Here is a 12,944-nt window from a genome sequence, read left to right on the forward strand (position 1 = left end):
CAAGTTTATTTTCCTGTAGTGCAGCCTATGTGTTATCTACATTAAACCTGTCTCTCGTTTTTTCCTGTCTTTTTTGTTTTTGCACAGTCTATTCTTTGTTAAGGGGATTCCCATGATCCCCATCTGGGCTACTCATATTCATATTCCTTGTTCCATTCTCATCTGGACTGTATTTTCTCTGCAGCCTTTCTCAGTTTGCTCAAACACAGAGTTTTGTGCATAGCAGTTACCATGTTGCATTTCTTTGTTCAAAAAATGAGCTTTGCTAGAGCAAGGGCCATGTTTTTATCTCAAAACAAAACAAATAACAAATAACAAATTTTATTGCTAATACAGTGTTTGGCACATAGTAGGCATACAGTGAACATTGAATGAATAATTCCATTATTTTCAAAATGAGGAAACTGAGGCCTGACAGACCCTGACCTATAAGTTAGGGTAGGCCGGGATCCAACTTTAGGGCTTTCTGGCTTTCGGTCTCCTTGATTGTGAAGTGGTATTGTGGCCAGAGTGTTGCATCATAGAAAATAAATTTTTCTTTAGTCAGTAGCTGTGATCATGTGTTTAACTTGTTGCTCTCTTGAAGTTTTTTAAAAGCATTTAAAGAACTGTGAAAATTGGCTAATTTATTCCTTCAGGGTTTTTTCCATTGAGTTACGGATAATTTTATGATTCTCATTATAAAAACACTGGATGATGATTCTAAGGTCTACAACAATACAGCCCTTTTCACAGATGTAACCACTTTCAGGTGTTTTGCATTAAGGTAACCATTATCTTCTTAAAAGGCAAAGTTTCAGGAGTCAAAGGGTTGTTACCATGGAAGTTCCAAAGTAAATACCGAGGAAAAGAAATAATGCCATTTTGATTTATCGGAACTTGAAAATTTTGTGTGATAAAATACCTGTTTTTTTCTGAAAGTCATTAATTCAGAAGTATACTTCTAGTTTACAGCTAAAAGCTTGTAATAACTTTATTTAGATATAGCTGACATATAATCTGTGAGTTAAGATGTAGAGTGTATTGATTCGAGATATATATAGATTTATGGTAGTTTGATTACCATGGAAGTATTAGCTAACACTTCCATTATGTCATGTAATTATCTTTTTTTTTTTTTTTCTGGTGGTAACAATTAAGATCTAGTCTCTTACCACCTTTGAAAGTTAAAATACAGTGTATTATTGTTGTGTATGATCTCTGTGCTGTGTGTTAGATTTCCAGGACTTACTTATCTACTAATTGCAGCTTTGTACTCTTAAACATCTTCCCAATTCTCCTTAGCCCCTGATATTTAATTCTGTTGTTACAATTTTGGTTTTTTTAGATTCTACATATAAGTGAGATCCTATAAGTGATATCCTATAGTATTTGTCTCTGTTTGACTTATCTCACTTAGCATAATGCCATCAAGGTCCATCCATGTTGTTGAAGATGGGAGGATTTTTTTCTTTCTCATGAGTGAATAGTATTCCATTACATTTACATAAATGTATGTTCATTCATCTGTTGATGGACACTGTATGTTGTGTTTTACCTCTTTATTCATCCATCTGTTGATAGACACTTAAATTGTTTTCATATTTTGGCTATTGTGCGTAATGCTGCAGTGAATATGGGAGTGCATGTATCTCTTCCATATCATGTTTTCCTTTGGATATATAGCCAACAGTGGCATTGATAAATCATTTGATAGTTCTGTTTTTTTTTTTTTTTTTAAGATTTTATTTATTTATTTGACAGAGATCACAAATAGGCAGAGAGGCAGGCAGAGAGAGAGAGAGGGAAGCAGGTTCCCTGCTGAGCAGAGAGCCCGATGCGGGCCTGAGATCATGACCTGAGCCAAAGGCAGCGGCTTAACCCACTGAGCCACCCAGGCGCCCATGTTTTTATTTTTTTTTAATAAACCTCCATGCTGTTTTCCATAGTGGCTGAACCAGTTTACATTCCCAGTAAGAGTGAAAAAGCGTTCTCTTTTTTCCACATTCTTTTTTTTTTTTTAAAGATTTTTATTTATTTATTTGACAGAGAGAAATCACAAGTAGACGGAGAGGCAGGCAGAGAGAGAGAGAGGGAAGCAGGCTCCCTGCTGAGCAGAGAGCCCGATGTGGGGCTCGATCCCAGGACCCCGAGATCATGACCTGAGCCGAAGGCAGCGGCTTAACCCACTGAGCCACCCAGGCGCCCTTTTTTCCACATTCTTGCCAACACTTTCTTCTTGTCTTCTTGATGATAGCCATTCCAACAGGTGTGACATGGTATCTCCTAGTGGTTTTGATTTGCATTTTCTTTTTCCTTTCCTTTTTTTTTTTTTTTTTCATTTCCTTGATGTTTAGTAATGTTGAGAGTTTTTTTTTTTTTTTTTCTGTACCTGTGGGCCATTTTAGATGTCTCCTTTGGAAAAATATCTATTTGGTTCCTCTGCCCATTTTTTTTTTTTTAAGATTTTATTCATTTATTTGACACACAGAGAGAGATCACAAGCAGGCTGAGAGGCAAGCAGAGAGAGAGGGGGAAGCAGGCTCCCTGCTGAGCAGAGAGCCCGATACAGGGCTTGATCCTAGGACCCTGAGACCATGACCTGAGCTGAAGGCAGAGGCCCAACCCACTGAGTCATCCAAGTGCCCCCTCTGCCCATTTTTTAATTGGATTTTGTTGTTGTTGTATGGGTTCTTTATATATTTTGTATGTTAACTCCCTTATCTGATAAATGTTTTGCAGATATTTTTTTCCCATTCATAAGGTTGCCTTTTCATTTTTTTTTTTTTTTTTTTTAAATATTTTATTTATTTATTTGAGAGAGAGACAGTGAGAGAGAGCATGAGCGAGGAGAAGGTCAGAGAGAGAAGCAGACTCCCCATGGAGCTGGGAGCCCGATGCGGGACTCGATCCCAGGAATCCAGGATCATGACCTGAGCCGAAGGCAGTCGTCCAACCAACTGAGCCACCCAGGCGTCCCTGCCTTTTCATTTTTTGATTTATTTCTTTTGCTCTGCAGAAACTTTTAATTTTGCTGTAGACTCACTTGATTTTTGCTTTTGTTGCTTGTGCTTTTGATATCATATCCAAAATATCATTGCCAAGACCAATGTCAAGGAGTTTCTTTCCATGTTTTTTCTTCTTAGAGTTTTATGACATCAAGTCTTATGTTTAAGTCTTTTAAATTCGGTTTAAGTTCATTTTTATGAAATGGTGTAAGATAGGGATCCAATTTTATTTTTCTGCTGTGGGTATCCAATTTTCTCAGCACTATTTGTTGAAAAGACCATTCTTTTCCCATCGAGTATTCTTGGCTCTCTTGTCAACTATTAGTTGACTATAAATACAAGGGTTTATTTCTGCATTCTCTGTTCTCTTCCATTGGTGTCCATGTGTGTATTTATGCTAGTACTATCTTGTTTTAATTACTAAAGCTTTGTAGTATAGTTTGAAATCAGGAAGTGTGATGCCTCTGGCTTTGTTCTTTTGATTGTTTTGGCTATTTGGGGTTTTGTGGATCCATACAAATTTTAGAGGTTTTTGTTGTTGTTGTTGTTGTTGATTTCTGTGTAGAATGCCATTAGAATTTTGATAGGGATTGTTGTGTTGAATGTGTAGATGACATTTTATCAATATTAATCTTCTGATCCATGAACATGGGATATCTTTCCATTTGTGTTTTCTTTAATTTCATTAAAGTTTTGTAGTATTCAAAGTATTCTTTCACTTCTTTTGTTAGATGTATTCCTAAATATTTTATTGTTTTTGATGCTATTGTGAATGGGATTGTTGTCTTTCTTTTTAGAGGTTTCCCTATTAGTGTATAGAAACACAACTGACTTCTGTATGTTGATTTTATATCCTGCAACTTTTCTGAATTTGTTGATTAGTTCTAAGAGAATTTTGGTTGAGTCTCTAGGGCTTTTTATGTGTAAGATAATATCATCTGCAAATATTGACAACTTTTGCTTCTTCATTTCTGATTTGGATGCCTTTTATTTTTTTGTCTTGCCTAATTGTGCTAGCAGGAACTTCTAATACTATGTTGAGTAAGAATGATGAGTGTGGGCAGCCTTGCCTTATTCCTGATCTTAGAGCAAAAACATTCCGTTTTCACTTTTAAGTATGATGTTAGTTGTGAGCTTAATTGTGTGTGGCCTTTATTATGTTGAGGTATGTTCCTTCTATATCCAGTTTGTGGAGTTTTTTTGTTGTTGTTTGTTTGCACCTATTTATATGTTGATATGATTTTTATTTTTCATTCTGTTAATGTATTGTATCACATTTATTGATTTCTGTGTGTTGAACTACCCTGATGTTCTAGACATAAATCCCATTTGGTCATGGTGTATAATCCTTTGAATGTATTGTTGAATTCATATTCAATGGGAATATTTTGCTAATACTTTGTTAAGAATTTTCATATTCCTGGGGTATCTGGGTGGCTCATTCAGGCTCCCTGCTCAATGGGGTGTCTGTTTCTCCCTATCCCTCTACCCCTCATGCCTTCCCTCCCCTGTTCATCTGCTCTCTCTCAAATAAAGAAACAAAATCTTAATTTTTTTTTTTTTATTCCTTAGGAATATCAGTCTGTAGTTTCCTTGGCTTTGGTATCAGGTGATGCTGGCCTTGTAAAATGAGTTTAGAAGCGATCTCTTTTTTAAAAATTTTTTGAAAGAATTTTGGAAGGATTTGTGTTAACTCTTCTTTAAATGTTGGGTAGAATTTTCCAGTGAAGTCATTTAGTCCTGGGAATAATTTACAATATAGGAAATATCTGTTCTGAATTGCTAGAGCACCATGATGTATTTCAAAAAGCAGTGGCCACAGATAGTAACTCTAATATTTGTGGCTCTAACTGAATAAAAAAGTGTGGCTGGCATTTGCCCATTGATGAATACTTACCTGAAAACTTCTCTTATTAGAGAAACATTAGCCCATTATTTCCTTTTATTTGTCCTCCCTTAGCTGTTTATAACACAGATCTTACTTATTTTTGTGCTTGTGTTTTAATGCAAGCAACAGATGAATGGACCAGAATGTATTTCTCTGAACCTCCTTTCTCCATACTAAATTAAAAAAAGTTTTCCCTGTATGTGGCTGTTACATACTATATATATAGTATGTTTTTTTTCTATGGATCAGAATAAAAAGCAAATCCAAGACTGTATATTGTCTGGTGGGGGCGAAGACCAAGAGTCCCATTCCGGTGTATATCATCAACAACCATGGAAAAACACCTAACAACTTCACAAGGTTCTACTGGTGAAGGAATTCTGTGTAATACATTGAGTATGCATGGGCTAATAAATAAATATTAAGATTGTAAGTTCAGTGTCGCAAGTTTTGGGAGGTTAGAGTTGTATGATATTTTTCTCCTTTTACCAGTTTGTGTCTTCTACAGGTCACATAAAACAAAACATAATGAAATTTTCACCTAGAGATAGTGATTAGTAAGTATATTCCTTAGATATTCTTAGTTCAATGGGAAGACACTTAATCTATGAGATCCAAGTTTGAATTCTGTTCTTGCCACTTATTTGCTTCTGGATCTTGAACAAGTTATTCTCTCCCGATACTAGTTTTTGTTATCTGTAAAATGATAATCTGTACCTCATGGAATTAATTAGAAGAGTTTAATGTATAAGACAGTAAATGACATGTAATGAATAATCAAATGAATGGTCAACTCTGGAATAAAGCACTACCATTTTTTTTCAGATAAATAATAGGGGAATAACAGAATTAAAAAAGGATAATTTTCCTCCCTGCTCATTTTGCATAAATCCTTTGTTTTCTGAAACATTTGTAATAACTCTAGCAGAGAAGATTTTTTAATTGTCCAGGTCTTGTGAAGTTGGTAGTCATTTTCAGGGAAGGGATGACAACTAATTATTGATCACTAATCATATTTTTATAAGCATTATCCTATTTAAACTTACAGTGATGCCACGAAATAGCTACTATTATTGTTTGCCCATATTACTATTGCTAACTTACTATTATGAACCCCATTTGCACCTGACAAGATTGAAGTTTATAGAGTTTATTTTCCCAAAGTCATCTGAACAAGTGGCAGAACCAGAATTTGAATCCAAATCTTCTCAACTTATTTTTTTTTTAAAGATTTTAAAAATCTGACAGAGATCACAAGTAGGCAGAAAGGCAGGCAGGGGGTGGGGAAGCAGGCTCCCCGCTGAGCAGAGAGTCTTATGTGGGGGTTGATCCCAGGCCCCTGGGATCATGACCTGAGCCGAAGGCAGAGGCTCCAGCCCACTGAGCCACACAGGCACCCCTCAGCTTATTTATGTCCATTTTACTGCATTACTTTCCTACACACATTCAGTGGTATCTGTGGGTTCTAATATATATCTATATATCCTAGTACACATATAGATCTGTTATCCACTTGGTTAAATTTTTGTTAGAGATTGTAAGAGAGTAAAGAAGCTGCAAATAATGAAATAAGTATTGATATTTTAAATATAGTTAATTTTTCTTCTTTGAAACCCCACACTGAAATTACAGTGTGAATCAGTAAGAAAATATAACTTACGTTGTTTTGTATTAAGTTTCTGGGATGTGTTTGATATATTCAGCATTTGCTACTAACTTGGTAGCCCTGCTTCTGGGTCTGTCCTTTTCACTTAATGGACCTTTCTTTTTTTTTTTTTTTTTAAGATTTTTTATTTATTTGTTTGGTGGAGATCACAAGTAGGCAGAGAGGTAGGCAGAGAGAGAGAGAGCCAACTCGCTGCTGAGCAGAGAGCCTGATGTGGGGCTCAATCCCAGGGCCCTGGGATCATGACATGAGCTGAAGGCAGAGGCTCTAAACCACTGAGCCACTCAGGCGCCGGCACTTAATGGACTTTTAACACAAAACTACTCTATCCCTATTTCTTCACACCAAGGTAATCTGTAGACTGTGGTCTCAGGCAGTGGTTTGCCACATTGTTTCAAGTTCTACCTTATATGTCATGCCTCTGCTGAGTTTAATCACCATCCTGTTTTAAATCACCAGCAGCTGCTTGGATAAATCAAAACAATCTTTGAAAATGAATTAGATTCATTGTCTTAAATGTGAGGAAATTGAGCTACAAATGGTTCATGATGGGAGATAGTGGCAATATTAGAATTAAACTCCAGAGAGGTGAAGCTTCCAGATCATTCTTAGTGTCCTAAGTTAAAGGGTACTTTGTATTAAATTACTTATTTTCCATTAAGTTTATTAAGTGCATTCCCTTTATTTATTTTTTAAATTTTATTTATTTGAGAGAGAGAGAATGAACAGTGGGGAGGGGCAGAGGGAAAGGAAGAAGCAGACCCCCTACTGAGTCTGGGGAACCCCATGTGAGGAACCCCATGTGAAGAGCAGGTAACCCCATGTGGGACTTGATCCTGTGATCATGACCTCAGCCGAGGCAGATGCTTAACTGACTGAGCTACCCAGGTACGCAGTTGAATTCTCTTTAAAAGAGACCATTTGAAAGAGGTCTTTCTTCATGAGATCTGAAGCAGTGGAACAGATTTCCTGCATTGGAGCAATATTTGAAATAGAATGTATTCAATAAACCATTCTTTATTCAACTTAAAAAATAAATATGTTAGATCTTTTTAAGTTACAGCTTTTGGAACAGATGGCAGTAAGAATAGGAGCCCTGAAATTAGTCATTTGGCTTATTCTGTATAGGTAAAATAGAGCTCTAATAGGCCCTCCAATGTTCTTTTATCTGGAGCCAAGGTAAATGGCATATTGTGTTTCTCTGTATATAGAAATAGTAAGATTGTTTTTAATCCAATTTGTGCTATTCTCTAGAATTTCAGCAAAGAGGAAATTCTTATTGACTTGGTATTAAAGTTGTTGCTTTGTTTCTTTGGGTACCCAAATAAGTTACTGCTAGTATTTTAAGTCCCAGTTTGTAGTGGAAAAAGATCAAGTAAAGCCAGCGTCAAGTACCAGTAGAGAGTAGGCTACCATCTCATTCTTACTGGCATTTCATCCAGGCTCTTGCTGTTATTTTCTTGGGATTAAGAGGCAGGAGAGCCAAGTATTCTGTATGTGTTTTTGTTTTTAACAGTTCCACCACTGGTTGAGTAGTCCTTCACATTAAATTCCCTTCTCTTCACCTCATTGTTCCCCCTATAAAATGTATATTATGATGAGATTGTTTTGTAAAATTGTTTTGAAGTCTTAGGAAGAAAAACACTGTATCATTGATATAGCCAACATATATTTTTATGAACATACATCATATGCTAGGCATGATCTTTGGCCTTGTGGAAAGTATGAATGTAATAGACACCCCCCATAGACCTTGGCCTCCAGAAACCAGTAAGAGGAAATAATGCAGGCATCCTGGAAAGCTTGAACTAGGATGCCGGCATCTATTATATGCCTAGTACTGTGTCATATATTATGCCGGTACTATGCTGGGGATATGGTAGGATTCAGAATAAGACACAGTCCTTGCCCTCTTAGGCATATGGTCTTGAAAATGAATGTGAATGCCATTAGTGAGATAAAATGGATAGGATTTTGTGATTAATGAAATATAGAGATTGAGGGAAAAATTGGAGTAGATGATTAAAATTTTTAGATCAACTGTTTAATAGGAACTGGAAATGAGAACCAGAACGTGGGAGAGATTGGAGCTAGTGTTAGTTATTTAGGAATCATCAGCAAGTAAGGAATTTTAAGAAGGACATTTTAATGTCATTCTTTATATGGTGAAACCGGTTATTTGTCTAATATGATTGGCAGGTTGAGATTATACTCATTTTTAAAAAACCTTCTAGAGTCCTTTCTCTTCCAAAATTCTGTTTCTGGAGGCTAGAGTGGGCTTTATTTTTAGATTGTGGGTAGAATGCAGCTAGCAGTGTTGATTAACCACACTGACATTTATTGAGTTCCTAATTGTAAATCAGGTACTGTGCTAACAAATTCTTTACATGCTTTATTTCATAATTCTCACAACCATCCTCTAAAACAGATACTGTAATTATCTTTTTTATTTTAGAAAAAATTGAGGTTTTTATTCTATTAAGCAGCATCATCAAATTTTGCATGTAGGTAAAGATAAGAATTTGAAAATTGTATTGAATTTGGCAACACGGAGCTCATTAGTGACTGTGATGAATAGTTTTCGTGGAATGGTGTTGAATAGTAGAGTGGGTTCAGAGAATGGGAAGAGACGAATTGAAAACAATGAGTACATGTAACACTTCACTGAATATTACTGACAAGGGGAGTAGAGAAATTGAGTGGTAGTTATGGAAGACAGAGTCAGGATTTGTTATTTTAGAGGGGAGAGGACTGGCAGGGTGATTGTAGGCTGGTGAGCATCTGGCAGGGAAGGGGGAAACTGTTGATGCCAGGGATGGAGGGGAAGACATCAAGGGCAATGTGCTGGAGTGGACAGGGAAGAGCCGGTCTGGTGTACAAGAGCATCTGATTCAAAGTAACTGGAGGGAAGGCCCCTAGTTACACAGCGTGTGGGTGTAGAGAAGAGACTAGATACAGAGGGGAGCCTTTGGAAGTTCTCTTCTGGTTATTTCAGTGAGGGGGAAAAAAGCAGGCAAGATCATTTGAGAGTAAGGACAGAAGGAGCAGATATTTTCCAGGGTTGAAATCCTAAGAGTGGGAAGTCCTTTCATTATTTTGTTTCTTTTGTATAAGTTTCTCTAGGGAGCATTTGTCTTATGTTGTAGAACTCAGTCACTCATCTGAAATCTTTATTTTGGAATTCTAGACATTTATTAGAATAAGTGCCTAAAAACTTGGTATTTCTACCATTTTTTTTTTTTTTAATGTTACAGAACAGACAGCTGAAAGATAGTTTATCTCTAATGAATTAAAATTTCTAAGCAATGGGAACAAGATAGTGGTAAGTCAGAATGAAATCCTAACACTTTACTTTTAAATTTCGGGGAAAAGTCTTTGCCTTGCTGCACTTGAGCTGCTGTCAGCCCCCCTCTTTGCTCCTTTGGCAAACTACTGTCATGTGTACTGTACCTGTATCACCTTTCACAGCCGTGCTTTCTGGAATAACTAGAAATCTTGGATCTCCATCATTGCGGTATTAGAACTGAATTCTCAAAGATCGCTTCCTAATTTAATAATAGAATGCCTTTCTCAAGACTTAATGTATTTAACTTTTGTAACATTTGGTAATGGTTACCATCTTTCTACCTTGGAGCTTTCTTCTTAGGGCTTTTGTGACATTACAGTATTTCTTTTTCCTTCCTCTTTTTCTTTTTCGATCGTTGCCTCTTCTTTCTCTTATTGCTGACTTCTTGTTCTCTAGTCCCTATCCCTCTGCTCTGTCTGTATTCAGTTCAACTCAACATACCCAGCACCCACTGTATACTTGGCCCTATTGGATGCAAAAAGTAGGGGGAAGATTCCTGCCCTCCAGGAGCTTAGATTCTAGGAAGGCTGTTTCCTTTGCCAGGAGCTTGATAATTAGCCAGACTTTGAGGGTTCATCCTAAATTTGTCACTTAGTGTCTGTGACATTCAGTCTTTCTCTCATTTTCTTCCTCTGTAAATTGGGGATCAATGCTGCAGTTACCTCATGGGTTTATTTTAGAACTGTATGATTGAATACAAGTAAAGTGTAAAGAACAGCCAGGCACATAGTATGTGCTCAAAAAATATCTGTAGTTTTCATTGCCCATTCCCCTAGCCCTTACCTCATCCCCACTAGGTATTTAGATGACTGATGTCCTCACCTTATTTAGGTCTTTGTTCACATGTCACCTAGAAAATCTTACCTGACCACCTTATTTATAATACTTATCCCCCTAGGGGGATGGGCAAAATGGGGAAAGGGTAGTTGGAGGTATAGGCTTCCATTTATAGAGTGAGTAAGTCATAAGGATGAAGTGTAATAAAGCACAAGGAATAGAATCGGTGGTGTCGTAATGGCTCTGACAGATGGAAGCTACACCTGTGAGCACAGCATTATGTATAGAGATGTTGAATCACAGTGTTGTACCTGTGAAACTAATGTAATGTTATATGTCAGCTGTACTCAGGAAATTTAAAAAATAATTTACCCCCTCACTTGTCATCACTCTGCTCCCTTATTCTGCTTTATTTTTCTTCATAGTACTTGCTGCTGCCTGATAATTTAATCTGTGTTTATTGTTTACTTACTACATTGGAAGCTTGGTAAGATCCGGGCCTTGGCTTTTTTACTGCTGTATCCTCAACACCAAGAATAGTGCTCAGCACAATGTAGGCATTCAATAAATACTTGTTGAATGAATGAATAAAATACTTTTTTAGATTTATTCATGTGTTTACTAATTTTGTTCACTATTTCTTTACATTTCACTCTTTTTTTTTTTTTTTAAAGACACATTTATTCAGCGTCATGATCAGACTATTACATTTAGCAATTAACAGCATGGGTGCAAAAAAAAAAAATCTACATTAAAACCGTTTGTTGGAATGCTTTATACTTTCCACAGAACAGAAAGTAAAATAACCTGTTATACAATTAGTCACAAATACAGTCCTCGAGTTTTTTTGCCCATACACATGAGTATTGTCTAAAACATGTCTTCTTTGTAGCAGCTAGGCCCTGCCACCACTGTGCTTGGCTGAGTTCACAAATCTGTTGTAACCTGTAGCTTCCCTGTCACTTCTCTGGCTCTCCTCTCCTGCTAAGCTTTGTTTCCTGGCAGTAATTAAAACCTTCTGCCACTGCCATAGCTGCTGCTGCTGCTGGAACCACCATAGCCACCTTGGTTTCGTGGTTTGGCGAAGTATTGGCCTCCACCACCATAAGGGCCAGAGCTTCTGCCTCCAAAATTACCTCCTTTCATGGGTCCAAAATTTGAGGATTGATTGTTGTAATTGCCAAAGTCATTATAGCTTCCGCCACCTCCAAAGTTGCTTCCACTACCACCGTCATAGCCGCCTCCGCCTCCTCCGTTGTTATAGCTGTCATAGCTGCCACTCCCGCCATAGCCACTGCCCTGGTTTCCATAACCCTGTCCACCACTTCCATAGCCTCTGCTTCCTCCAGAGTAACCAGGGCCGCCTCCTCCATAACCACCATCATTACCAAATCCGTTATAGCCATCCCCACTGCCACCATATCCACCACCACCTCGACTGCCACCAAAGCCACCTCGACCACTGAAGTTTCCTCTGTGACCAAAGTTGTCATTCCCACCAAAACCACCTCCACAACCACCACCAAAGTTTCCAGAACCACTTCGACCTCTTTGGCTGGATGAAGCAGTAGCCATCTCTTGCTTGCTTAGAGAGCGCTTTCCTTACTTCACAGTTGTGGCCATTCACAGTATGGTATTTTTGAATGACAATCTTGTCTACAGAATCATGGTCATCAAATGTTACAAAAGCAAAACCCCTCTTTTTGCCACTGCCTCGGTCAGTCATGATCTCAATCACTTCGATTTTCCCATACTGTTCGAAATAATCTCTTAGATGATGTTCTTCAGTGTCTTCTTTAATGCCACCAACAAAAATCTTTTTCACAGTTAAGTGGGCACCAGGTCTTTGAGAATCTTCTCTTGAGACAGCCCTCTTTGGTTCCACAACTCTTCCATCCACCTTGTGTGGCCTTGCATTCATGGTTGCATCCACCTCCTCCACAGTGGCATAGGTGACAAACCCAAAGCCTCTGGAGCGCTTGGTGTTCGGATCTCTCATTACCACACAGTCTGTAAGTGTTCCCCATTGCTCAAAATGGCTCCTCAGACTCTCATCGGTGGTTTCAAAGCTCAGACCTCCGATGAAGAGCTTCCGCAGCTGTTCAGGCTCTTTGGGAGACTCTGACTTCGACATGACGGCGGTGGGAGGGGAGACTTTAACGATGCTTACTCGGCGGCCTACATTTCACTCTTTTCTAGATTCAGTTTCATTTTTGCTGAAGTCTATCCTTTAGTAGTTCTTACACACATCTCTCTTGGTAAACCCTCACCAAGTCATTC

At 37.8% G+C, this 12,944-nt stretch overlaps 1 protein-coding gene and 1 pseudogene across 5 annotated transcripts in view; one reads left to right on the forward strand and one right to left on the reverse strand.

Moving 5' to 3' along the window:
• KATNAL1 (katanin catalytic subunit A1 like 1) overlaps positions 1-12,944 on the forward strand; it is an 86,326-nt gene that overhangs the window by 23,448 nt on the left and 49,934 nt on the right. The window lies entirely within an intron of this gene.
• On the reverse strand, positions 11,445-12,813 carry LOC131813441 (heterogeneous nuclear ribonucleoprotein A1-like; annotated as a pseudogene).

The sequence above is a fragment of the Mustela lutreola genome, chromosome 13 (assembly GCF_030435805.1).
Source record: "Mustela lutreola isolate mMusLut2 chromosome 13, mMusLut2.pri, whole genome shotgun sequence".
Lineage (NCBI taxonomy): Eukaryota > Metazoa > Chordata > Mammalia > Carnivora > Mustelidae > Mustela > Mustela lutreola.